At 36.5% G+C, this 24,125-nt stretch overlaps 1 long non-coding RNA gene across 1 annotated transcript in view; it reads right to left on the bottom strand.

The window, feature by feature from the left end:
- LOC126953283 (uncharacterized) overlaps nucleotides 1-10,611 on the bottom strand; it is a 30,704-nt gene extending 20,093 nt beyond the window's left edge. Inside the window, exon 1 of the long non-coding RNA XR_007725175.1 lies at nucleotides 6,647-10,611. This is a non-coding gene — a long non-coding RNA (uncharacterized LOC126953283). The remainder of the gene's footprint in view (nucleotides 1-6,646) is intronic.
- Nucleotides 10,612-24,125: the final 13,514 nt, after the last annotated feature.

Genomic DNA, 24,125 nt, shown 5'->3' with positions numbered 1-24,125 from the left:
TGAAGGACCTAGTCTTAAAGGTTTACTTTGAAACCCTAGAAACTCAATTTTCACTAAGATGTATTTGTTGTTCCTTAGCAATGCTTCCCATTTTTTCTCAATTCCATCTTGCAGATCTTTTGTCATCGTATATCACTGGATTATTTAATCTATTTCCGTTCTCGACCCTATTTTCAATCTCTTGCTCATCAATGCCAAACAGATTGTTATTTATCACTATCTTCACCATAATACTATCCTGCTCAAAACTGATAGTTTTCTAATGCTTACATCATTAAATCAAAACTTTAAAAAATTTGAGCTGCCTTATAACCTATACCATATAACAAATGTTATCTACTACTAGTATTACATTCTGCCTACAATTCAAAACCCTACAGAATGTGTTTCTAACTTATTTCTGCTAGTAGTGAAGGTCACAGATTTAATGGTATTAAACTAAAATATGATTAGCTTCCTATTTTTAAACATCTACTTGTCAGTATTTGAATGCTGCTTTAAGGGATAATTCTTCTCACTTTTATATATTATAATATGCATCTGTAATATATATGTGTAATATATAGTATATGTCATACATAATATATATAACACTATATATTACATATGCATATTATACCTTACACATATAATATAGGTTATATATGTGTTACAGTACTTTACATGTAATAAAATGTTAATTTTAATACAACTCTGTATAGTAGATTCTATATCCATCTCCATTTTACAGTTGAGTAAATAGACAGTTAAAGGCATACACAAATATACACCGTAAATATATCACGGTACTTCATATGTGTATATGGTTTCTCTGTTTCCAGAATTGATCATCTTAACCAGCATGGACAATGTAAATAGAATATGTAAGTGGGTAATGTAGAAAATATAAAGGATGCAATATTTATTTATAGAATCTTGAATTCTATAAATAAATTATATCATAATTCAAGCAACAAAAAGTAAATAGAAAAAGGGTGATGTATGTGATAAAGAGTAAAAGCTCCAATGACTACTTAATAGTAATGTAACTTTACATACCACTGCATCTCTTACATACCATACCACTTTTTTTTAACTTTTAAGTTCAGGGGTGCATATGCAGGTTTGTTATACAGGTAAACTTGTGTCATGGGGGTTTGTTGTACAGATTATTTCATCACGCAGTACTAAGCCTAGTAACTGTTAGTTATTTTTCCTGATCCTCTCCATCCTCCCACCCTCTGATAGGCCCCCGTGTCTGCTATTCCCCTCTACGTGTAATGTGTTCTCATCATTTTGCTCACTCTTATAAGTGAGAACATGTGGTATTTGATTTTCTGTTCCTGCATTAGTTTTCTAAGGATAATGACCAACAGATCCATCCATGTTTATGGCTGCATAGTATTTCATGGTATTCCACTTTTTAACTAATATATCTAACTACCATTTGAATAAATACTGTTTGTTTAAGTACTATTAAATATATAATGCAAAAAATAGTTAAAATTAAATAATAAATTTTTAGAAGTACAAAAGGAGTTAATAAATGCATCATGTCATTCTTAAGTCATCAATGGTCAATTAGATCAAACATTATGAGTATAGGGTATACCTGAATAAGTTTATAAATAAGACTCATTTAATAGCTATGTATTGACTAAATTCTGCAGAAATTACACTGCCTTTTCAAGTATCTTTGTAATATGAAAAAAAATTTTGAATGCAGGATTTTGCATAAGCAAAACCTTAACAGAATGAAAAATTGGTACAGAATAGACATAGAATAATGTGACACTAAGCAAATGATATTCAAAACATATGCCACTCATTTAAAAAATTATTTAAAGAGAAATCAATAGTCTTAAGTGCCTTTATTAAGTTAAATACAAGGTTGGGCGTGGTGGCTCACACCTGTAATCCCAGCACTTTGGGAAGCTGAGGTGGGCAGATCATTTAAGACCAGGAGTTTCAGACCAGCCTGGCCAACATGGCAAAACCTCGTCTCTACTAAAAATATAAAAATTAGCCTGGTGTGGTGGTGTGTGCCTGTAATCCCAGCTACTCAGGAGGCTGAGGCAGGAGAATCGTTTGAACCTGGGAGGCGGAGGTTACAGTGAGCTGAGATCGTGCCCCCGCACTCTACCCCAGGTGACAGAGCAAGACTCCATCTCATAAATAAATAAATAAATAAATAAACAAACAAAGAACAAGAAAATAAGGGTTACATCTAAGAAATTAGAAAAAAGGAATAGCAAATGAAAAATAAGAAAGATGCTGAGCATTAAGTATAGGGAAAATAAGAAAATAAATAAAAAGAAAATAAAGATACAGATGAAAGGAATTAAGAAAGCTAAAAGTTGGAATTTTTATCTCAGCAAAAGAATGAAATGGCAGAATTGGAAAACACGAGAAGAGCATGAGCAAATACAGCCAGCAGAGCTGGTACAGGTGCTTCTCTCTGACTATAAACAGAAAATTGTGGAAGAAATAATTTTTTAAATGGCTTAATACAACTCTTAACTTGAAAGACTCCAGGAGCGATAAATGAAGTAAAACAATTATAGGGAAGGAAGATGAAGCTAATATCCTGGCCCATGGAGTATTCAACCAGGTATTTCAGTAGGGCCTGGGATTCTAAGTCAAACAAGCTGACTGAAGTATGACAAGGTATCAAAACAGTGAAAAATCTTTACACACTTCTCTCACAAAGTGATAGTCAAAGCAGGTAAATTTTTTAAGGATAAGAAGTTTTGAGCAACAAAATTTATAATTTAGAGAACAATTAGGGAATGCACATTCTTTTCGAGCTCAAATGAGACATTTTTTAAAGTTGACCAGGTTCTAAGCCACAAAGTAGTCTCAGTGTATGCCGAAAAGCTATTAAGGTATATACCACATTTTATAAGTACTTGGCTCTAAAATAAAAGTACTAATGAAAAGATAGCCTTAAAAAACAAGTAAACCAACATCTTAGTGGAAAACATGTGGGCATTTAAAAGAGCAAAGTTCTGGACAGGCCATGAGTCAAAGAAGAAATCATATGGACAGTGATTATTATTAAACATTAAGTCATGAATTACAATTAAACTCTCAAATAGCAAAACTTGTGCAATGTAATTAAGACAGTTTTTAAAGAAAAATGTATAGTCTTAAAATGCACATATTACAAAATAAGAAAAACTAAGAATTAATGAATAATTCACCCAATAACTAAAAATAATAAGAGTAAATCCTAGAAATAGAACAAAGAGAATAAAACTAAAATCAATTATCAATTAATATTAAAAACAAAGATACAAAACAAAGAATAAAATAAACCAAAAATTGTTTTTGAACAAACTAATATAATAGAAAAATCTATAACACGTTTGATGAGAAAGAGAAAGAGAGGAAGACAATGCAAGAAGAAGGGAAGGACAGAAATAGAGAGCAGTAGAGTTGTGCTGGTAAACCAGCTCTCTCTAGGGTGGGAATTGGTTCCTATTCATAGGGGTCTCTGATTTCCATGGTGTAGATCCTGCCACCAATGCTGATTTTAATCTACCAACATGATGCCACTGAATGCAAATTGGGAAGAGATTCATAGACACTTGGCTCTTGGCAGCTGGAACAAGTCAGCTCCAGCACACCACTGGAAAGATCACAAAGAAAAAATATTAGAATGGAAAAACAGGAGCCAGTGGAATAAAAATTTAAAATATTATAAGAATATTCTGAATAACTCTGTCAATATAAATGAAAACTTGGACAAAATGGACAATTTCTTAGAGAAATGTAACTTACCAAAATAGACCCCAAAGGAAACCTGACAAAAACAAAATTACAGCTAGATAGGAAGAATAAGTTTTAGTGTCCTGTAGCACTGTAGAATGACTATAATTAAGAATAATATATTATATAGTTTCAAATAGCTAGGAGGAGGATATTGAATGTTCTCAACACAAAGAAATGATAAATGTTTAAGATGATGGATAAGCTAATTACCTTGATCTGGTCACTATTTATTATATGTATCACAACATTGCTATGTACCTATAAATATGTACAATTATTACCTATTGGCACATAAATATGTGCCAATTTAAAAAACTGTTTTAAAAAACCAGATCATTAAGATAGTGAATCAGTAGCTTAAATAGTAAAGATAGTGAATTAACAGTTTAAAATACATCAATTACTTAACATAACAAAACAAGCAAAACAAATGGGCCCACCAGATTTTTAAAATGAGTGTAACCTAATTTTTATTTTATTTTATTTTATTTATTTATTTATTTATTTTTGAGAAGGAGTCTTGGTCTGTCACCCAGGCTAGAGTGCAATGGTGCACTCTCAGCTCACTGCAACCTCCGCCTCCTGGGTTCAAGCAAATCTCCTGCCTCAGCCTCCCAAGTAGCTGTAACTACAGCCATGCACTACCACACCCAGCTAATTTATTGCTCTTTTTTTGTACTGGAATTACTATTTGAAAGAAAAGATCAACCCCAAATTATACAAACGATTTAGAGGATATGAAAAGAAGAAATTTCTCTGTAGTGATCTCATTTTGTCAGGCCAAGGTAGCCTTTACCCCAGAATCAGACGTAAATACTATAAGAAAGGAAAATTTTAAGTTGATGTCACAAAGGCTTCTAAATAAAATCAGCAAATGGAACCTTCAATGTTTGTCTGTATGCCTCCATCTGAGTATACCATAACTAAGTTGGAAACATCTACATCAAAAGATTTTTTTTTGTATCAGTAAATCTATTACTGTAATTTCCACATTAACAAATTAAAAGAGAAAAATGATATGATAATGTCTATAGGTACAGAATGTATTTTTGATAAGTTTTAATAATCATTCATGATGCTAATAGCAATTGTAAACTCTTAGCAAACTAGAAATAGAAAAGTATTAGTCTGACCAAAACTATATATTAAAACTTTCAATAAATATAATATCTTTAAGGAAATTATAATATGTTCCTTTTAAATTAAGAATAAGACAAGATATCTGCCATTACCACTTGTATTCAGCATTGTACTAAAGGTTGTAATCTGTATAGTAAAATAATAAAAACAAACAAAATAAATATGGAATAGAAAGGAAGAAATATAAACTTATTATTTTTGTTATATTGTTGTGAATACAAAAATTTTAAGACCTGATGAACAAATTAAGTACAATAAGGTTGCTATGAGATCACTATAAAAATGAATAGGGTTCCTTTGCAATAGCAATAGATCTCATTCACAATAATTTTAGAAATGTTAAGTCACTTGGGAATAAATCTAACAAAATAAGCAAGATATATAATTCAAATTATTTAGTGATATAAACCCTAAATAAATAGAGAGTACATCATGTTTGTGAAAAGGATGACTCAATATTTGAAAGCTGTTATTTCTTCCTAAGCTAGAATTGCCATATTTGGCAAATAAAAATATAGAAAAGCCAGTTAACTCTTAAGTTCAAATACATGAATAATAATTTTTCGATATAAGTGTGTCCCAAACATTACTGCATACTGTTGAATAAAAAATTATGACATAGGATAAACAGGCAGATAGATAGATAAATAGATAGATAGATAATAGAGATGGAGATAGTTAGATATAAATATACAGATACACAGTCACGTGTCACATAACAACAGGGATACATCCTGAGAAATGCATCATTAGGTGATTACATCATCTTGTGGACATCATACAATGTACTTACATGAACCTAGATGGTATAGCCTACTACACACATAAGCCATGCAACATAACCTTTTGCTTCTAGGCTACACGTCTGCACAGCATGTCACTGTATTAAATATTGCCGGCAATTGTAACACAGTGGTATGTATTTGTGTGTCTAAGCATAGAAAAGATACAGTAAAATACGGTATTATAATCTTATGGGACTGTTCTTGTGTACGCAATATGTCATTGACTGAAATGTCATTATGTGGCACAGGAGTGTATATAAAATGTGTTTACCTGTACTTCAATTTAACTGAGCATCCTGTATTTTATTGGGCAACTCTATGCTAAATTAATCTAGCAATTCAGTACAATCCCAACATAATTTTTTGTAGAATTTAAAAATAATTCTAAAATTCACATAGAAGAGTAAGGCATGTAACGTAAAAATATGAAAATTACTTTTCCAAGAATAATGGGTAGTTTTTTGGCTTAGACCTGTATGTTTAAAGAGACACTTCTAAGAAGTCTAACCCCAAACAGAGGAGTATCTTTCTCAAAAATAAATTCAATGTTTTACCCCAGAACTCAGAAACCTTAGCTCTGTTTATAACTGCATTGGCCTATTGATTCCTTCCAGGTTGCAACAAGAGGGGAAAGGAGAACCCCCATGTCACTGGTTCTTTCTTTAATTCATATTCTCTTCTCTTTCTGTCAAGGAAGTAGAGTGCTTTCAAGTTGATGCAATAAAATACAAAAATAAAACTACTCATTTTGATTGAAAATGAATCATGGCAGTCATTTCACCTCAATAACCACATTTCAGGTGTGATCCTGTGCTATTCCCTACGCTGGTATTACATCCAACATCTCATGAGAAAAGTAAACCAGGTAGACAGATGATATTGGTAAGATGGTAGAATTATTTTACAGTTCTATCCTGGTAGATAGGTGAAAACTAGTAACAGGAAATTTGGGAAAATAATATACTTACATAAAAGTGCAATCATGGGTAGAACTTGTATCAGTTAGGATTCCTTAGGTGAAAGAAACAGAAACCACCTCGCCCTAACAAGCACATAGGAATGCATAAGAGGAGTGGAGAATATAGGACACCTTTACACAGTCTTAGGGTCAGTCTTGAAGAAGTCATGAGCCAAAGTATCTCTGGGGAGAGGAGAAACTAATGGACAGTCACGGCCAGCTGGGATTAATCATCACAAACTGCTTTTTCCATCTTTTTCTGCATTTCACATGAGCTCCAAATTTCAAGGAGAGAAAAGCATCTGATGGTATCACTTGGGTCACATGTCTATCCCTTGGCTGGGAGAAATGGGGACATCTTGATTGGCAGTTCTATGGCTGCCAATAGTGAAGAAGTAGCTTTTCCAGTACAAGTTCAGGGCATCATTTCAAAAGAAAGGGAAATGAATTTTTGGCAGGCATAAACAACAGATGTCCACTGCATGACTGAATAACACAGATTTTGGGAAATGCATCCATGTAGAGCAATCTTATGATTACCAGTTGAACCTTGGTGCAGAACCCCTCTTTTTTGATAAAAGAAAGAATTCTCTCAAGATGAAACATTCTGGGAAGTGGTTAGTAGTAGATTAAGAAATGAGGTGGGTCTTTCTCTGGGGGAGGAAGGGTCTTCCTTCACTCTCTGGGGCTGGAGGCATTGTGCTGAAACCAAGATGTTATTGTAAAGCTACCCCTGACCATGGTGGCTGCTGAGCACCTCTGTTCACTGTGCAAGTAGCAACAACACCAACCATGAAGAAAGATAAGCTACTTTTAGGAGCTTCCAGTATTCATGACAGTGTTTGTGGCATCCTCCTATGTCAAGAAAAGGTGCCTCTCAGTGAGTGGTGGATAACTGATGCATGCTGCTCCCCACACTCCAAAAAAGAAAAAACGAAAAACAAAAAACACTGCCCTTCCCATCAAAAAACAAAACAGAAAAATAGTCACTTGCACTGCAGGAGAAAGTTTCTGTTGCCCAAGATCAAGATGAGTTTTCACTACTGGTGATCAGGGGACAATCTGGTCAGCAGAGTAACCTTCAAGAGAATCAGCAGCCACAGTAACACAGCATAGATGCAAGATGAGAGTGCTAGAGTGAAAGAAAGCACTTCTTCCAGAGCAACTTCTAAATTCTACATATTCAGTGAAAATCCATTTAACCATTCTTGTATAATAAGGTAACATATAAAAACACTAAGAGGAAAACAGATACATATATGCGTGTGTGTGTGTGTATATATATATATAAATAATAGTACAAGGGTGGTGGCCAGTTTGCAATCTTTTGTTTATATATACACATACATACACACATATATGTACACACATATATAAAGTTTTGAATCGTGTTTTATTGTATATAATAGAACAAGAGAGAAATTTTGCTTAGGAAATATTTGCTACTAATATTTTCAAACAATTTTTTATTCCCTTTTTATTTGTTTAAGGTATTTTTGATGTGCAAAAGCTTGCCAATTTTGTGACGTCAAAAACGTGATCCTTTTCGTTTGTAATTTCTTCCATTTCTTCTATGTTTAGAAAGTACTTTTGTTCAAAACACCAATGTTGTGGTCTCTATAATTTATTTTTTAAACTTTGGCATAGGTAATGTGCTATTATTTAAGGGACAATTGATTTAACTTATGCTTTATATGAGATCATTTGCCCTAATCAGGAATGCTCATACAAAAGGTAATTATTTAGCATTTAATCAGAAAGGCCACATTTCAAAGACTATACGTACTGCATCTAATTTATCTTTGATGAAATTGGTGCTTATTGATGAAATTAATGGTATGGGAGATACATATATTGAATAAAAGATTTCAGAGACACTTCCACAAGCATTCAGAGAGTCATATCCTACTCACTTAAGGATGGCACCAAGCTGTGATCCCTAGTAAGATTTTTTTGCATGCTTTCCAATGGATGTATGGGTGGCAGAATTTGATCTGCAATTGCTTTCTTTATAACCTGATAGGTTGTGGGGAAGTAGTTGAACTTCATCCACCTCTGAACATTGGAGGCTACTACTAATTTTTAAAAATAACCTAAGAGTTATACAAGATTGAATTGGCTTACACCATTTCATGAGAATGAGTTAAATATTCACCTGTATCTTCTTCTCACTTATTTCTGAGTTTTATCTTTTGTAGCCAACTCTTGACCCACCTGAAGTTTTGAATCTCAAATGGCTATGGGAATGGAGCCATTCACATAAATGTGTGAGGCAAACCGGCATAAAACAGGAGGTGGGAAGAATTGTGCCAAATTGCAGAGCACCAGGGGAGCTGTCACTCCTCTGTTCTTGCCAAATGCTGCCATCTGGGAATGTGAGTCCAGTGTTGTTGTATCTTCTGTTTTACTTTTTCCTCCCACATTAAAAAACAGAAAACAACAAAAAAAAAATTTATAGTTTGTGTTAAATTTTTTTGAGTGTTATAATACGATGCAACAAACCATATACATTTGTGGCCCAGTTATAGTACAAGGGTGGTCATCAGTTTGCAATCTTTGGTTTACAGTATAAGAGGTGAATGTAACATATATATTTTTATCTCCAAATAGGCAATATTTCCCCAAAATTGTTGGAAACAGTCTTTCTCGTTAAGATCTTATCCTTCCGCCACCAAACACTGTATACTTGTATACTAGCAACTGTCCTACTAATAAGTATATTCTTCCACCACTTCCATATTATTTTCATAACAAATTCCACAATTTTAACTATTACTATTTTTGGAAGCATTTTTAAAACTACGAAAAAATCCTCATCCATTTAAAAACCAGCAGCTCTCCACTGGTATTGTTTTACAAATTTTTCTTTCCCGTACACTTAAGTAAATTTAAGAATAATCTTGTGCATCTTCAACAATATCCTTTGATATGTTAATTGAAATTTTATCTCCTAAATGGTTATTGCTAATATATAAATTTCTTTTTATTTATTTTGTATCTGAATGTTTGACTTACATTTCTTCTGGTTTTAAGAATTTTAAAATGTATTATTTTAGGTTTTCTAAGCATATAATTATCTGATCAATTGATAGCCCATTTTCTGGGCTATGGAACATTTTACATAACATGAAGAGTTTTGAGTTATAGAAAGCTTGAAAGTGTTTGACAGCAAACTGTCATGCCTGGAACTATTTTTTTGAGGTAATACCATGATTATTGGATATATTTTTTTTGATTCTTCTCATGTTTATTTTCCTAAAAAATGATTTACTTAAGACCTTTATTGATACCAACTATGTGTCATTGTTCTATGTGCATTGGGTAATAAAGACACACAGAATCCTCTGTATGTCCTTATATATGAAAGAAACATATTCTCAGAAGACAGATAATAAACTAACACATAAAATTTTAAAATATCAGCTAATGATAAATGCCCAGGTGAAATTAAAAGAGTGTGATATTATGCTGAGTGGCAGGCTGAGGGATTTTGAGAAGCTATGAGTAGACAAAACAAAAACCTCTCTGAGAAAGTGACTTTTAAGCTGAGACATCACTGACAAGAAGGAACCATCAAAAATCCAAGGAAAGAGATTCCATGTAGAAAGCACAGTTAGTCCAGAGTGCGGGAAAAATTTGTTTGTATACAAAGATTGGCATGCTCCAAGTTACCCATGTGACCAGAATTTTCAGACTTATTAGTACAACATAATTTAATACTGTTAACTTCCTCCATGTCTTTTCTTTTTTCCATCCTTAATAATGCTTGTCTTTGACATCATTCTTAATAAAATGCGCCTATGATATAGCTGCTACATTACGCATTTATTTTTAAATTAAAAGTTTTGGATTATCAATTCCACTTTCATTTTTATATTTAGATTTTTTTTCCTCTATTTTTGCTTCCTATTTAAAACTCTTTTTATTTTTAGTAATAAACTTTTTTTTTTTTACTACCAATATTCCCTGAGGTAAGTTTAGGCCACACTCAAAAAAAAAAAAAAAAAAGGCTAATGCCTTGTATTCTTTGTATTCTTTCTATTCTTGTTTCAAAATTGTCTCAGATTATATTATTTTTATCATTGTCTAAGATAGGAGATTTTGCTTTGAACGTTTAAATGATATTTTATTCCCATCTAATACTTTTAAATTAATATCCAGTTAATTCTATCATGGTCAGAAAATATGAATTTTTGATTTGAGAAATGTATTGAAGTATTCCTTTCAGTCTAAGTACATGAGTTTATTTTTTTCTGTCTCCTTTTGGTATTTCATGGGCATCTAAATAAGTTATAGTCTTCTCTTGTGGATATAAAGCTTTAAAGCTTCTCATGTATCTATTGATTAATCCTTATATAATCATGCAATTTCTTCTTGTCATTATCTTTTTTATCACTTATTTAATCTAACAAAGGTTGAGAGATGCATCAGTTGCCCCAAATTTTTTTTCTTCAAATGTTTTTTATATTTTTAACAGTCTGCTAGGACTCAGAAAGTAGGAAAGCCAGAAATGTGAAAGTTTGTAGCTAGAGTATGAAACTATTTGTAGCCAGACCTAGGACCTGTAACATGTATAAGGATGTTTTGTGTTGTGAATACTACATGAAAAGCTAACTCAAACTGACTTAAACAATATTGAGGCTGTATAAGCTCATATAATTGAGAAGTTCGGAGAAAAGACAGCTTTTAATTGTGCTTTACTGAGGCCTCCCCATTCTCTTAGTCCCGCTGTTCTTCATGTATCAGTTTCAACTTCAAGTGGCGTTCTTCACAGTAGCAATACGAATGAGCCAGCTCCAGGTGTGACACCTGCACTTGCTGCTAACCAGAGGAGAAGAGAGTCTGTATCCCAAATTATTTACAAAAGTTTGGGAATTTCATATGGTAACAGAGGTCAAATGGTCACATCTTTATAGTCACTAGCCCAGGGGTTGGTATGCACTCACTGGCTTCATCTATTTTACATGCTCCACTTACAAGAATGAAGTACTGTTTCCCAGAATGTCATGGCCCCTCAATGGAAGTCAGGGACAACTGGTGCATTAGTCAGGGTTCTTCAGAAAACAGAACAAAATGGCTATAAATACATATATAGAAAAAGATTTATTATGAGGGAGTGGCTCATACAATTATGAGTCCCACCATCTGCCATCTGCAAGCTGGAGGCCCTGGAAGCCAGCAGTGTAGTTTCAATCTAACCCCAAAAGTCCGAGAACCAGGAAAGCCAATGATGTAAGTCCCAGTCATGTCTGAAGGCCCAAGAACCATAAGCACCAATGCCATCAGGCAGGAGAAAATTAATGTCCTCACTCAAGAGGAGAGAGTGGATTTGCCCTTCTTCCACCTTTTTGTTCAGGCCCACAACAGATTATATGATGCCCATCTGCATTGGTGAGGGTGATCTTCTTTATTCAATCTACTGATCCAAATGCTAATCTCTTCTGGAAACACCCTCACAGACACACTCAGAAATAATGTTATACCAGCTATGTGGTCATTCATTAGCCAGGAGAGTTGACATATTCAATTAACTTTCACAATAGGGAAGAGAAGAGGGGAAAACCAAATTTTAGTCAGAGGAATAGAAAATTCCTAGGTCTGGCAGAGTGTGGTGGCCTGTAATCCAAGTACTTTGGGAGGCCAAGGCAGGTGGACTATCAGGTCAGGAGATCGAGACCATCTTGGCCAACATGGTGAAACCCTGTCTCTAATAAAGATACAAAAATTAGCTGGATGTGGTAGTGCACGCCTGTAGTCCCAGTTACTATGGAGGCAAAGCGAGGAGAATTGCTTGAACCGAGGAGGTGGAGGTTGCAGTGAGACAAGGTCATGCCACTGCACTCCAGCCTGAGCCTGGCAACAGAGTAAGACTCCGTCTTAAAAAAAAAAAAAAAAAAAAAAAAAAAAATTCCTAGATCCCTGGGCATGGGCCTCTGAAGTTAAATAGAGAAGAAAGTCATCAAAGTCCTGAATTTTAAGGAACTTCATATTTAGAATACTATAGATGTTAAAAATTGCAGGGTGATCATAACTGAAACAGACCAGGACAGAAACTAGAGAGTACCAATACTACTTAAAAGCTTTTTTTTTTTTTTCTTGTTAAGGATCCGACTCTGTTGAGCAAAATTAAATCTACCTATTACTGGCCAGGCGTGGTGGCTCACGCCTGTAATCCCAGAACTTTGGGAGGCTGAGTGGGGTGGATCACCTGAGGTCAGGAGTTCAAGACCAGCCTGGCCAATATGGTAAAACCCCATCGCTACTAAAAATACAAAAATTAGCCAGGCGTGGTGGCAGATGCCTGTAATCCCAGCTACTCGGGAGGCTGAGGCAGCAGAATTGCTTGAACCCAGGAGGCGGAGGTTGCAGTGAGCCGAGATCACACTGTTGCACTCCAGCCTGGGTGACAGAGTGAGACTCTGACTCAAAAAAATAAAAACAACAAAAACAACAACAACAAAAATCTTCCTATTACTTCAAGAAAACTGATAATATCCAGTCTGCAGTAATTTGGAATAAAGCTTGACTCATCCAAAAATTTGAGCATCTTAAAAAATAAGAAGACAGCAAAAGCTGCAGGTTACACATATTTGTTATTTAATGATACACTATTACCTTCCCTGCTACAAGGATGTGTGCAGTCCTATAATTGCATCAGGTCCAACATTTACTTGAGTCATGCATTTCAAAAAGATATTTTCCCAGGGGTGGGGGAAGGAAATATTGCCCTAGAATAGCAATAGCACAAGTTAAATCTGAAAATCTCTAGCATGAGCCAAGATTACATCAAAGGTGATTATTTCCTTAATTCTGTCACAATAGCTAATGTTGTCTAAAAATAATAATGACAAAGTTTAAGGGTGGATTACCATGACAATTCTGTTTATGAGCATTCCATATTATGCAAAATAAAGTTTATTTTTAGTTTTCCCTGACTGCAGAGAGACAACAGTTACTCCTAAAGAATCTTCCCCAAACTGGAATTAACAGAATTAAAATTAAAACTTTCTATATTGAAAATGCATCATAAACAATTCCTAAGGCTTAAATCTCATTTATGAAATCTTATTTATGAAACTAAAATGTATAACCTATATTATTGAAAATGTCAAGAAATTAGATACGGATTTTACTAAAAAAAAAAAAAAAAAAAAAAAAAAAAAGGAGAAGAGAACAGAAAGAAAAGAAAAAGGCCGGGCTCCGTGGCTCATGCCTGTAATCCCAGCACTTTGGGAGGCCGAGTCAGGCAGATCACCTGAGGCCAGGAGATCTAGACTAGCCTGGCTGACATGACAAAACCTGTCTCTAGTAAAAATACAAAAATTAGAGGCCGGGCGCGGTGGCTCACGCCTGTAATCCCAGCACTTTGGGAGGCCGAGGCGGGCGGATCACAAGGTCAGGAGATCGAGACCACGGTGAAACCCCGTCTCTACTAAAAATACAAAAAATTAGCCGGGCGCGGTGGCGGGCGCCTGTAGTCCCAGCTACTCAGGAGGCTGAGGCAGGAGAATGGCGTAAACCCAGGAGGCGGAGCTTGCAGTGAGCCGAGATCGCGCCACTGCACTCCAGCCTGGGCAACAGAGCGAGACTCCGTCTCAAAAAAAAAAAAAAAAAAATACAAAAATTAGCCAGGTGTGGTGGAGGGTACTTGTAATCCCAGCTACTTGAGAGGCTGGGGAAGGAGAATCGCTTGAACTCGGGAGGCAGAGGTTGCAGTGAAACAAGATTGTGCCATTGCATTCCCGTCTAGACAACACAGTGAGGCTCTGTCTCAAAAAAAAAAGATACGGATTTTAAATTTATATTTCTTGGGAAATTATGTTTCAGTTTAGAAAATAATTTACCTGTCCATTCCAAGATGGCTGAATAGAAACAGCTCCAGTCTGCAACTCCCACCGTGGTCAACGCAGAAGATGGGTGATTTCTGCATTTTCAACTGATGTACCTGGTTCATCTCACTGGGACGGGTTGGACAGTGGGTGCAGCCCACAGAGGGTGAGCCTAAGCAGGGCGGAGCATCGCCTCACCCGGGAAGCACAAGGAGTTGGGGGATTTCTCTTTCCTAGCCAAGGGAAGCTGTGACAGACTGTACGTGGAATAATGGACATTCCTGCCCAAATACTGCACTTTTCCAATGGTCTTAGAAACGGCACACCAGGAGATTATATACCATGCCTGGCTCAGCAGGTCCCACACCCACAGAGCCTTGCTCACTGCCAGTGTAGCAGTCTGAGCTTGACCTGCAAGGCAGCAGCCTGGCAGGAGGAGGAGCATCCACCATTGTTGAGGCTTGAGTAGGTAAACAAAGTGGCCAGGGAAGCTCAAACTGGGCAGAACCCACCGCAGCTCAGCAAGGCCTGCTGCCTCTGCAAACTCCAACTCTGGCGGCAGGGAATAGCTGAACAAAAGGCAGCAGAAACTTCTGCAGACTTAAACATCCCTGTCTGACAGCTCTGAAGAGAGCAGTGGTTATCCCAGTACAGTGTTTGAGCTCCGAGAATGGACACACTGCCTCCTCAAGTGGGTCCTTGACACCTGTGTAGACTAAATGGGAGACACCTCCCAGTAGGGGCCGACTGACAACTCATACAAGCGGGTGCCCCTCTGGGATGAAGCTTCCAGAGGAAGGATCAGGCAGCAATATTGGCTGTTCTGCAATATTTGCTGTTCTGCAGCCTCCACTGGTGATACTCAGGCAAACAGGGTCTGAAGTGGACTTCCAGCAAACTCCAACAGACCTGCAGCTGAGAGACCTGACTGACAGAAGGAAAATTAACAAACAGAAAGGAATAGCATTAACATCAACAAAAAGAACATCCACACCAAAACCCTACCTGTAGGTCACCATCATCAAAGACCAAAAGTAGATAAAATCACAAAGATGGGGAGAAACTAGAGCAGAAAAGTTGAAAATTCTAAAAACCAGAGGCCGGGCGTGGTGGCTCACGCCTGTAATCCCAGCACTTTGGGAGGCCGAGGTGGGCGGATCACAAGGTCAGGAGATCGAGACCATGGTGAAACCCCGTCTCTACTAAAAATAGAAAAAATTAGCCGGGCGCAGGGGCGGGCGCCTGTAGTCCCAGCTACTCGGGAGGCTGAAGCAGGAGAATGGCGTGAACCCGGGAGGCGGAGCTTGCAGTGAGCCGAGATTGTGCCACTGCACTCCAGCCTGGGCGACAGAGCAAGACTCCGTCTCAAAAAAAAAAAAAAAAAAAAAAAAAAGAAAATTCTAAAAACCAGAGTGCCTCTTCTTCTTCTCCAAAGGATTGCAGCTCCTAGGCAGCAATGGAATAAAGCTGGACGGAGAATGACTTTGACGAGTTGACAGAAGTAGGCTTCAGAAGGTTAGTAATAACAAACTTCTCCAAGCTAAAGGATGATGTTAGAAGCCATAGCAAGGAAGCTAAAAACCTTGATAAAAGATTAGACGAATGGCTAACTAGAATAAACAGTGTAGAGAAGACCTTAAATGACCTGCTGGAGCAGAAAACCGTGGCATGAGAACCATGTGATGCATGCACAAGCTTCAATAGCTGATTGGATCAAGTGGAAGAAAGGGTATCAGTGACTGAAGATCAACTTAATGAAATAAAGTGAGAAGAGAAGTTTAGAGAAAAAAGAGGAAAAAAAATGAACAAAGCCTCCAAGAAATATAGGACTATGTGAAAGACCAAATCTACATTTGATTGGTGTACCTGAAAGTGATAGGGAGAGTGGAACCAAGTTGGAAAACACGCTTCAGAATATTATCCAGGAGAACTTCCCCAACCTAGCAAGGCAGGCCAACATTCAAATTCAGGAAATACAGAGAATATCACAAAGATATTCCTTGAGAAGAGCAACCCCAAGAAATGTAATTGTCAGATTCACCAAGGTTGGAAATAAAGGAAAAAATCTTAAGGGCAGCCAGAGAGAAAGGTCGGCTTAACCACAAAGGGAAGCCCATCAGACCAACAGCAGATCTCTCAGCAGAAACTCTACAAGTCAGAAGAGAGTGGGGGCCAATATTCAACATTCTTAAAGAAAAGAATTTACAACCCAGAATTTCGTATCCAGCCAAACTAAGCTTCATAAGTGAAGGAGAAATAAAATCCTTTACAGACAAGCAAATGCTGAGAGATTCTGTCACCACCAGGCCTATCTTACAAGAGCTCCTGAAGGAAGCACTAAACATGCAAAGCAACAACTGGTACCAGCCACTGCAAAAACATGCCAAATTATAAAGACCATCGATGCTAGGAAGAAACTGCATCAACTAACAGGCAAAATAATCAGCTAACATCATAATGACAGGATCAAATTAGCATATAACAATATTAAACTTAAATGTAAATGGACTAAATGCCCCAATTAAAAGACACAGATGGGCGAGTTGGATAAAGAGTCAAGACCGATCAGTGTGCGGTATTCAGGAGACCCACCTCATGTGCAAAGACACACATAGGCTCGAAATAAAGGGATGGAGGAAGATCTACCAAGCAAATGGAAAGCAAAAAAAATGCAGGGGTTGCAATCCTAGTCTCTGATAAAACAGACTTTAAACGAACAAAGTTCAAAAGAGACAAAGAAGGCCATTATGTAATGGTAAAGGGATCAATTCAACAAGAAGAGCTAACTATCTTAAATATATATGCACCCAATACAGGAGGACCCAGATTCATAAAGCAAGTCCTTAGAGACCTACAAAGAGACTGAGACTCTCAAACAAAAATAATTGGAGACTTTAACAACCCACTGTCAATATCACACAGATCAACGAGACAGAAGGTTAACAAGGATATCCAGGACTTGAACTGAGCTCTGCATGAAGCAGACCTAATAGACATATACAGAACTCTCCACCCCAAATCAACAGAATATACATTCTTCTCAGCACCACATCACACTTATTCCAAAATTGACCACATGGTTGGAAGTAAAGCACTCCTCAGCAAATGTAAAAGAACAAAAATCACAACAAACTGTCAGACCACAGTGTAATCAAATTAGAACTCAGGATTAAGAAACTCACTTGAAACCACACAAGTACACGGAAACTAAACAATCTGCTCCTGAGTGACTACTGGGTAAATAATGAAATGAAGGCAGAAATAAAGATGTTCTTTGAAACCAATGAGAACAAAGACACAGCATACCAGAATCTCTGGGACACATTTAAAGCAGTGTGTAGAGGAAAATTTAGAGCACTAAATGCCCACAAGAGAAAGCAGGAAAGATTTAAAATTGATACCCTAACATCACAATTAAAAGAACTAGAGAAGCAAGAGCAAACACATTCAAAAGCTAGCAGAAGGCAAGAAATAACTAAGATCAGAGCAGAACTGAAGGAGATAGAGACACAAAAAACCCTTCAAAAAAAAAAAAAAAAAAAAAAAAAAACCAATGAATCCAGGAGCTGGTTTTTTGAAAAGATCAACAAAATTGATAGACTGCTAGCAAGACTAATAAAGAAGAAAGGAGAGAAGAATCAAATAGGTGCAATAAAAAATGATAAAGGGGATATCACCACCAATCCCACAGAAATACAAACTACCATCAAAGAATACTATAAACACCTCTACACAAATAAACTAGAAAATCTAGAAGAAATGGATAAATTCCTGGACACATACATGCTCCTAAGAATAAACCAGGAAGAAGATGAATCTCTGAATAGACCAATAATAGGCTCTGAAGTTGAGACAATAATTAATAGCCTACCAACTAAAAAAAGTCCATGACCAGACAGATTCACAGCCGAATTCTACCAGAGGTACAAAGAGGAGCTGGTACCATTCCTTCTGAAACTATTCCAATCAACAGAAAAAGTGGACTCCTCCCTAACTCATTTTATGAAGCCAGCATCATCCTGATACCAAAGGCTGGCAGAGACACACACACACACAAAAGAGCATTTTAGACCAATATCCCTGATGAACATCGATGCAAAATCCCCAATAAAATACTGGCAAACCGAATCTAGCAGCACATCAAAAAGCTTATCCACCACAATCAAGTTGGTTTCATCCCTGGGATGCAAGGCTGTTTCAACATATGCAAATCAATAAATGTAATCCATCACATAAACAGAACCAATGACAAAAACCACATGATTATCTCAATAGATGCAGAAAAGACCTTTGACAAAATTCAACAGCCTTTCAGGCTACATTTCTCAATAAACTAGGTATTGATAGAATGTGTCTCAAAATAATAAGAGCTATTTATGACAAACCCACAGCCAATATCATCCTGAATGGGCAAAAACTGGAAGCATTGCCTTGGAAAACTGGCACAAGACAGGGATGCCCTCTCTCACCATTCTTTTTCAACACAGTGTTGGAAGTTCTAGCTAGGACAGTCAGGCAAGAGAAAGAAATAAAGGGTACTGAATCAGGAAAAGAGAAAGTCATATTGTCCCTGTTTGCAGAGGACATGATTGTATATTTAGAAAACCCCATTATCTCAGACCAAAATATCCTTAAGCGGATAAGCAACTTCAGCAAAATCTCAGAATACAAAATCAATGTGCAAAAATCACAAGCATTCCTATATACCAATAAGAGACAAACAGAGAGCCAAATCATGAGTGAAGTCCTATTCACAATTGCTACAAAGAGAGTAAAATACCTAGGAATACAACTTACAAGGGATGTGAAGGACCTCTTCAAGGAGAACTACAGACCACTGCTCAACGAAATAAAAGAGGACACAAACAAATGGAAGAACATTCCATGCTCATTGATAGGTAACATCAATATCGTGAAAATGGCCATACTGCCCAAGGTAATTTATAGATCAATTCCATTCAATACCAATGACTTTCTTCACAGAATTGGAAAAAATTACTTTAAAGTTCATATGAAACCAAAAAAGAGCCCGCATTGCCAAATCCTAAGCAAAAAGAACAAAGCTGGAGGCATCACGTACCTGACTTCAAACTATACTACAAGGCTACAGTAATCAAAACTGCATGGTACTGGTACCAAAACAGAGATATAAACCAATGGAACAGAACAGAGGCCTCAGAAATAACACCACACATCTACAACCATCTGATCTTTGACAAACCTGACAAAAAACAAGAAATAGGGAAAAGATTCCTATTCAATAAATGGTGTTGGGAAAACTGGCTAGACACACGTAGAAAGTTGAAACTGGATTCCTTCCTTACGCCTTATACAAAAATTAATTCAAGATAGATTAAAGACTTAACTTTTAAACCTAAAACCATAAAACCTTAGAAGAAAACCTAGGCAATATCATCCAGGACATAGGCATTGGCAAGGACTTCATGACTAACACACCAAAAGCAATGGCAACAAAAGCCAAAATTGATAAGTGGGATCTAATTAAACTAAAGAGCTTCTGCACAGAAAAACAAACTACCATCAGAGTGAACAGGCAATCTACACAATGGGAGAAAATGTTTGCAATCTACCCATCTGACAAAGGGCTAATATCCAGAATCTATAAGGAACTTAAAACAAATTTACAAGAAAAAAACAAACAACCCCATCAAAAAGTGGGCAAAAGATATGACCAGATACTTCTCAAAAGAAGGCATTTATGCAGCCAACAGACACATGAGAAAATGCTCACCATCGCTGGTCATCAGAGAAATGCAAATCCAAACCACAATGAGATACCATCTCACACCAGTAAGAATGGTGATCATTAAAAATTTAGGAAACAACAGATGCTGGAGAAGATGTGGAGAAACAGGAATGCTTTTATACTGTCAGTTTGGTGTAAACTAGTTCAGCCATTGTGGAAGAGAGTGTGGCGATTCCTCAAAGATCTAGAACTAGAAATACCATTGACCCAGCAATCCCATTACTGGCTATATACCCAAAGGATTATAAATCATGTTACTATAAAGATGCATGCACACGTATGTTTATTGTGGCACTATTCACAATAGCAAAGACTTGGAACTAACCCAAATGTCCATCAATGATAGTCTGGATTAAGAAAATGTGGCACATATACACCATGGGATACTATGCAGTCTTAAAAAAGGATGAGTTTATGTCCTTTGTAGGGACATGGATGAAGCTGGAAACCATTATTCTGTGCAAACTATCACAAGGACAGAAAACCAAACACCACATGTTCTCACTCATTGGTGGGAATGAACAATGAGAACACTTGGACACAGGACAGGGAACATCATACACCAGGGCCTGTTGTGGGGTGGGGGGAGGGATAGCATTAGGAGAAATACCTAATGTAAATGATGAGTTAATGGGTGCGGGAAACCAACGTGGCACATGCAGTGTTAAGTTATAGAAGACCCCAAAGAACTTTTGTTTATGAGTTAACCAATATTTACCAAATTAAAAGTTGAAACTGAGAATGGTTTACAATATGTACTAGTTCATTTAAAAATAAGACCCATTAAGTATTACCATACTTTAAAAAAAAAAAAAAAAAAACTCTACATTTTCCAAAACAAAGCTAACTGAATGAGTTTTACATTTTTTGTACATCGTTTTAATGACTGGTTTAATAGATACAGCCAAATTCTCATATCTGCTTCTGTAATCAATCTATTGTTATATCACATATCATGTAGCTTCTGGAAAACTCCACTGTACATTTGAGAGAGTGCAAGTAAAGTAACGAGTCTTAGTAGTATTATAAGAACAATTTACTATCAGACACTCCACAAGAGTCACAAGACCCATACGGGTCACTAGATAACACTTTGAACACCGCCACCCTAAATTAGCCACATCAGTGGTTTCAACATACATTCTATTGTAACACATCATTTTCTCATGAAATGCATTTTCATGGATGTCTTAGAATATTAAGTAAACAAAAAAAATGCTTTGATCCTTAAGTAAAACAAACAACATTGGACAATTTTGAGTGTTGGAAGGATATGTGGAGAAGAGTAGGCGCTTGGAGATGTGTAGTATTCAGGAAAGCATTTTGCAAGTTGTGGGAAATAGACAATGAGCTATAATCAAACAGGCCACTGGGTAATTCCTAGCAGTCAGCTGCAACTTCTTTACCTTTGATTGAATGAAGCGAAATGGAATCCCAGTTATAGTAACATTGTTACAGAAATATATTGAAACTGTTAGGCTCGGATTTATTTCTTTAAGCAAATAATCTGAAGTTTTGGTACTTAAAATTACTGGAAACCAGTTACTCTTAATTACTGGAAACCAGCGCTCTGACAATGTTGAGAGGTGCTGTCCTGTATTATTCAAAGATATAAACTTCTCACTATCTTTCTTTCAAGTGGCTGATGGAGGTAGGGTGTATAGTATTCCATGCATTCAATTCTGCTCTTCATATGCAACTACTGAAAAATAATGAGTTCACTTTTATTAATATACATAAAAAGTGTGTATATGTATATATACACACATAAGTGTATACATATGTATATATGTACATATAAGTATATACATATAAGTATATACGTATATACATATATATGTACATACACATAAGCATCATGTATATATGTATACATATGTGTATATATAAGTATATACATATGTATGTGTATATATAAACACAGTCACATACATGAATGTGGTTTTTTATTTTGAGACAGAGTCTCGCTCTGTTGCAGTGAAGGCTGGAGTACAGTGGCATGATCTCAGGCAATTTCCGCCTCCTAGGTTCAAGCGATTCTCCTGCCTCAGCCTCCCGGGTAGGTGGGATTACAGGCGTGTGCCACGATGCCTGGCTAATTTTTTTGTATTTTTAGTAGAGACGAGGTTTCACTGTGTTAGCCCCAATGGTCTTGGATCTCCTGACCTCGTGATCCGCCCACCTCGGCCTCCCAAAGTGCTGGGATTACAGACGTGAGCCACCGTGCCCGGCCATGCGTGTATTCATTCATTCATTCATTCATTCACTCATGTAACACATATTTACAGAGAACCTCTTTAAATGGGTCAGGCACTATTCCTGGCAGTTGAGGTACAAAATAGAACACACATTCCTGGCCTCCCAAGTCTTGCATCCTAATGTGGAGAGACATATGATGAAGATTAGTAAGTAAAATAAATTATCCATTACATTGTGATAAGTATTAAAAAGTAAAGGAGGAAATATGAAATATCGGGAATGGGAAATGTCATGATTTAAAATGTGGTGACAAGTAGAAGGACTGACTGAAGAGTTGGACATCTGAGCACATATGGAGGCAACATGACGGGGAAGAGTGTTCTAAGCAGAGGAAACCGCAACTGCAAAGACTATGAGGTTGGGAGCCTGTGGAGAGCTTTCTGGGAATACAAAGCTGGGTAAACAGTCTGTGGGGTCAAAGATGTAATGAGGGGAGAATTTTAAAGTCATTGTTAGGACTTTGGTTTGTACTTGTGTTGGGAAGCCATAGGAGACTTTGAGTAAGGGAGTGGTATGATCTCACTTCTTTTTAAGTAATTTTGGATTCTGTATTGAGAACAGAGTCAAAGAAAAGACTAGTTCTTGGTCTACCATAATACTATAATCCAAACAAGTGATAATGCAGATTGTAGTGGAGGTGGTAAGCAGTTGGATTCTGGATATACTCTGAAGGAAGAGCCAACAGATTATATGCCAATGTATATAAGACATAAAAGAGATGAATTAAAGATGGGTTTGAACAAGGAAAAATGCAGCCATTTGAAATACAAAGACCCTGGGTATGAGTGAGAAGAGGTGGAACTAGTTGACATCTTACAGTCTGTGCCTGGATTCAAATCTTAGCTGTGTGTCTCTCTCTGTAAAATGGGAAGAATAATAGTGTCTACCTCATAGTTTATTAGGAGAATTAAATGGGTATATATGAATAAAGCACTTAGAGAAACACCCGGTACATCGTTAGTTAATACTAGCATTACCTCTTCAAGCTGGAATCTTCGAGTACATATCAAATTTTAGCGATTCTCTGTTCTTGGGCTGTGTAGGATACAGGGACAAAACTGAGTGGCTAATAAGAAGATAAAGATAGAAAACTAAGCTTAAAGGATATACACTTCAATATTTCTACATGTATAGAACTTATAAGAAAAACAGTATTGCATACATGCACAAGCATCACTGAACTAGATGCACCCTTCAAGAGATTGGTTGACATATTAATATATGTGAATAAAAACCCTGAAATAAACTGACTTCAGGGGAATAACAGAAAACATATACATTTCTATATCTATAAGGGCACTGAAAACTTCCAATCCTGAATCAGTTAATGAAATCCCAAAATGCGAGAAGACACTGTCACAGAATGTTGAAATACATACTCTTTTAAAGATAAAAGGTCTGCTCTTCCACCCTCTTCATTTTCCTACACATTAGGAAAATTTTACCAGTTCTGAAAAAGGAAACGTACATGCTAAAACGGTGAATTACTGCTAGAGGTCTGATGTTTAAAACCACAGGCTTGCGACCAAAATAACCTATTTAATTTTAGATTCTCACGCAGATTAATTTCTTTCTTCAGTTTCTCAGGCACTATTCTGTTTTTTTAAAAAGGGGAGGGCTCAAAATAAAATACC

The sequence above is a fragment of the Macaca thibetana genome, chromosome 4 (assembly GCF_024542745.1).
Source record: "Macaca thibetana thibetana isolate TM-01 chromosome 4, ASM2454274v1, whole genome shotgun sequence".
NCBI lineage: Eukaryota > Metazoa > Chordata > Mammalia > Primates > Cercopithecidae > Macaca > Macaca thibetana.
Note: the sequence above shows the minus strand (reverse complement) of the source record. Positions and strands in the feature narration are given on the sequence as shown.